Raw genomic sequence first — 5510 nt, forward strand, 5'->3', positions numbered from 1 at the left:
TTGAATCTTGTTTTTGACAAACATGGATTTAAGTGTTTCCTCCTGGCCTCACTCAGCCTTTGATAGCACATTACTGTCTAAAAAACCCTTTCAAATATTCACTCCCCAGTAGTTCTCACAATATTGTATCTGATACATGGTTTAATTAGACCTCATGCCATTAGATGTGATCACTTCTCTTTGTTCATGTCCCCACTGTTTCTAATGATTACTTCTACAGCTGACCACCTCTCTTGATGAATTCTTTCGAGGCTGCCGTTTCTTGAAATTAAGGCAAGGAAAATGCATTGAGATCCTTACTTTAAGTTGCCCATTCCTTTTTCGTCAGGTTGTGAGGACTTTCCTTCAGGCTCTTCTCCTTTCCCAGGCTCAAAAAGTGAGGTTCGAAAACGTTTCATTCTAGCTTCTTTAAAAAAATTTTCCCAGGGTCCTCTAACTACTCACCATTTATATGGTCCTATTGGATTCATCTCTGAGTTTACAGAGTTGGCAAGTAGATATGTAGGGAAATGTCAGAATGGGTCATATTGCTCCAAACTTGACATTATGTCACTTCACCTTCACGTTTGGCAGAAAACTGAGACTCAGGGCAGTGATGGAACCTGAATGCAGATAACTGACACCTGGGGGTTTGAGCTCCAAAGATAATTATTCCCTACACAGTGATGCTGCATTTTCTTCATGACATTCTTGGTCACAGTGTGGCCCTCATTCGTACCTTGTTATTTTCTTTGTTTGCTAAGCTGATCAATTTGTTGTTTAATTTGGTTGTATTTAGGCTTTCAAATGCTAGTATTCTTGGCATTGCTGATTATTTGCTCTCCTATACAATGGAGATTTAACTCAGCTAAGTGCCTACCTTACCCCAACCCCCATTTTCCTAGAAGCCTCCATTGTTAACGATTTGGAGTATATCCTTGCAGGAACATGGACACTATATATATTACACACACAGAGATTTTATTTTACAAAAGTGGGATCACATCCTAGTTACATATATTTCCATGTCAGTACATGGGGATCATATTCATTCTTTTTAATGCCAACATTATTCCACACATGGATGTACCATATATCACCATATATCCTTTATCATTTTCCTGTTAGTGGGTGTTTAGGTTTCTTCGAATATGTTGCTATTCTAAACACAATTAATTTCCTTGTACATATATCTTTCCACATCAATACATAAAATAGTTCTGTAGGATTCTTAGAAGTAGAGTTTCCATACAGAAGGATATTACCACAGTTTTAAAAAATCACCTATACACTCCCTTAGGGAGGCAAACATATTTTCCTCTTTTCTTTCTTTCAGAATAAATACTGTCTAATCAATGGGATATTTGTAACTCTTCAGTATTTCTCCCATTGTTTCTTCCTTCTTTGGCTTCCCTTTTGGTGGTGAAATATTGACTTAAAAAAAAAAAAAAACAACTAAGCATTCTTCTATTCCAGGAATCATTCATAGAAATAGATAAGATAGATATGGAGGCCACATTTAATTGAGGATGCTGACTGGGACCAAAGAGCTGATAAACTTGACCCTTGCAAATTGAGGTTATAAAAGTAAAATAGCACGTACAGGAGGCAACTGATCAATGCTTCTCTCACATCGATATTTCTCTTCCTCTCTCCTTTCCTCTCTCTAAAATCAATTTAAAAAATAAAATAAATGGGATAACATGTTAAAGGATGTTTCAGTTTTCTATTGCTGCACAAAAAAACCAATCCAGCCCTGGCCAGTTTGGCTCAGGGGTTGGAGTGTCGGCCTGGGGAGCAGAGAATCCCAGGTTTGGTTCCTGCTAGGAGCATGTACCCCCCCCAAAAAAAAAACAACCAATCCACATTTAGTGGGTTAAAACAGAAACATTGAAATAAAAAAATTTTTTTTACACAATCTGCCATAACAATAATTTTGATTTGACAACAATTACTGTAACATATCAGCTTTGAATGTTTCTCTGCTGGTTGCTGCCAGTCTTTGCATATATGGGGTGGGCAAAAGTAGGTTTACATTGTAATACAAATAAATAATACAATGATTAGTAAATAATAGTACAAGAGCCTTCCGGTCAAGATGGTGGTGTAGGTAAATGCAGTGTCACCTCTTCCCACAACCACATCAAAATTACAACTAAACTACAGCACAACCATCATTCAGAACTGCCTGAAATCGAGGTGAATGGAAGCCCTACAACCACGAAATTAAAGAAGACACACTGAGACTGGTAGGAGGAGGCAGAGGAGCAGATGGGCTGGTCCCACACCCATGTATGTTGGATAAAAATCAGGCAGACACCTTGGCTGGGAAGGTCTTCCCTGAGGAGTGAGGGGTCCCTGTCCCACACCAGGCCCTCAGTTCAGGGTTCCAGTGCCAGGAAGAGAAGTCCCCATAACTTCTAGCTGGAAAAACCAGCAGGAATCAGGCTGAGAAAGGCTGAGGCTGCTGGATCCCCAGGCAGTTCCTTTTAAAGGACCCGAGCACAGACTTACTCAGACTTGCTCCCTCTGAGCTCTGAGGGGAGGCAGCTTGAAAGGCACCAGAGATATATGGAAAAGAATAGCTGTTTGGCTTAGGGATAAGGGCTGGAGAGGCAGCTTTCTTTCACACATTGCTGGCAGAGGCCTTTTTTCCTTTGGTGACCCCTTCTCTGGGGCGGCAGACAGCCACCATATCTGGGACTCCAGCAACCTGGCTCACACTGGTAGCCCCGCCCTGGTGACTCCCTGAGGCCCCGCCCCACCCAACTGTTGGGCCCACCCAAGCTGTTTCCAATGGCTTTACTATAGGATTGGCTTGTCTTTGATCCTGCTTCAGATTTTCCTAAAGTCTCTCAAACAAGCAGCATCTGGTCTCAGCGAGCCCCATACCTCTCATTAAATGGCCCCAGGCCTGGCACTAGAAGCAGCCAGCCTTGGTTCACAACTTGGCTTTTCCTGGGCACCTCCAAGCCCAGCACAAGAAGCAGCTATCAACAGATCACTTTGTAGCTTATGCTGGGTGGCCCCAGATAGAACACAGGCCGTGGCTGACCTTACCCCAGAGCCAGCACACCCAATAGACAGCTTCAGACCACATCAAAGCACCACCACCCAAACACCTCCACAAGTGACACAATCAATGAGTGGACTTAGTCTGTACCAGAACCCTGCTGAGATAAAAGTCTTCCTCTGTAGTGGACCCCTGCACAGGATATCCTCCAAGGTTTAGTAAGAGGCCAGTGGTCAATGGGCACAGCCAGTCAGTCCTTGCAGCTGATCAGCCTGAGTAAATCCCTACCATTGACATGCCAATTGCAATCAAGATTCAATTACAACAGATTGGTGTACAGTCCACACTAGGGGTGCACCTCAAGGGCCTAGCTGTGGTGATCAGGGAGGTTATGCCACTGGATCCTACAGGACACCTACAACAACAGGCCAAACTATGAAGGCTAGGAGATATAGCAAATATACCTAATACATAGAAGCAATCACAGGGAAGCAGCCAAAGTGAGGAGACAAAGAAACATGTTCCAAATGAAAGAAAAAAACAAAACTCCAGGAAAAGAACTAAATGAAATAGAGATAAACAGTCAATCAGATGCAGAGTTCAAAACACTGGTTATAAGGATGCTCAAAAAACTTAGTGAGAACTTCAAGGAACTTAAGAACTCTAAGAAATTAGTGAGAACATCAACAACATAAAAAAGGACCAGTCAGAAATGAAGTATACACTAACTGAAATAAAGAGTAATTTACAGGACATAGACAACAATGCTGGGGATGGGGTGGGATTCGGAGGAGGGTGTCAATGGGGGAAAAGGAGAAACATCTGTAACAAAAGTAAATTAATAAAAAAAAATTTTTTTAAAAAGAATAATTTACAGGGAATCAATAGTAGAGTAGGTAAAGCCAAGAAGCAAACCATTGATTTGGAATATAAGGAAGCAAAAAACACCCAATCAGAACAGCAAAAAAAAAAAAAAAAAAAGGAATTAAAAAAAATTAAGATAGTGTAAGGAGCTTCTGGGACAACTTCAAGTATACCAACGGCATACTTCACAGAATTAGAACAAGTACTTCAAAAGTTCATATGGAACCAAAAAAGACCTCGAATAACCACAGCAATCTTGAAAAAGAACAAAGTTGGAAGGATCACATTACCAGATTTCAGGTTAGACTACAAAGCCACTGTAATCAAAAGAGCCTGGTACTGACACAAGAATAGACATATAAACAAGTGGAACAGAACAGACAACCCAGAAATGGATCCAAGGCAATATGCTCAATTAATATTTGACAAAGGTGGCAAGAGCATACAGTGGAGTAAGGACAGCCTCTTTTATAAATGGTGCTGGGAAAATTGGACAGCTACATGCAGAAAAATGAAACCAGACCATCAACTTACACCCTACACAAGAATAAACTCAAAATGGATAAAAGACTTAAATGTGACTCATGAATCCATAAAAATCCTAGAAGAAACTGTGGGCAACAAAATTTCAGACATCATACGCAGCAGAATTTTTACTGACACATCACCTAAGGCAATAGAAACAAAGGAGAAAATGAACACATGGGACTACATCAAACTGAAAAGCTTCTGCACAGCGAAAGATACAATCATCAAACCGGAAAGGCAACCCACTGTATGGGAGAGCATAATTGCCAATGACATATCAGATGAGGGGTTAATTTCCCATATATATAGAATGCTCATACAATCAACAAAGGAAGACAAAGAACCTAATTAAAAAATGGGCAGAGGAACTAAATAGACACCTCTCCAAACAGGACATACAAATGGCTAAGAGACATATGAAGAAATGCTCAACATCACTAATCATCAGAGAGATGCAAATTAAAACAACTATGAGGTATCATCTCACACCTGTCAGAATGGCTGCCATCAACAAATCATCAAACAACAAGTGTTGGTGAGGGTTTGGAGAAAAGGGGACTCTAGTACACTGCTGGTGGGAATGCAGACTGGTGCAGTCACTGTGGAAAACAATATGGTGTTACCTCAAAAATTTTTAAATTGAACTTCCATTTGACTCAGTAATCCCACTTCTAGGAATATACCCTAAGAAGCCTAAAACTCCAATCAGAAAGAATATATGTACCCCCATGTTTGTAGCAACACTATTTACAATAGCTAAGATCTGGAAACAGCCCAAATGTCCATCAGTAGACAAATGGATAGAAAAGCAGTGGTACATATACACAATGGAGTACTACGCAGCTGTAAGAAAGAAAGATCTCTTATCCTTTGAGACTACATGGAGGGACCTGGAAAGTATCATCCTAAGTGAAACAAGCCAAACAGAGAAAGACAAGTATCATATGATCTCACTTATTTGTGGAATATAATGAACATAACAGTCTGAGGAATAGGGTAGTCCCAGAGACGTGGAAGTGGGGTACATACTGACAATCCCCCAAAGAGGGGGTGGTGGGGGAGAGATAAACCACAGAACTTATATGCATGTATGCATGAACAGTGGACATGGACAACAAAGCTGGGG

This window comes from Molossus molossus, unplaced genomic scaffold (genome assembly GCF_014108415.1).
Source record: "Molossus molossus isolate mMolMol1 unplaced genomic scaffold, mMolMol1.p scaffold_m16_p_1, whole genome shotgun sequence".
Lineage (NCBI taxonomy): Eukaryota > Metazoa > Chordata > Mammalia > Chiroptera > Molossidae > Molossus > Molossus molossus.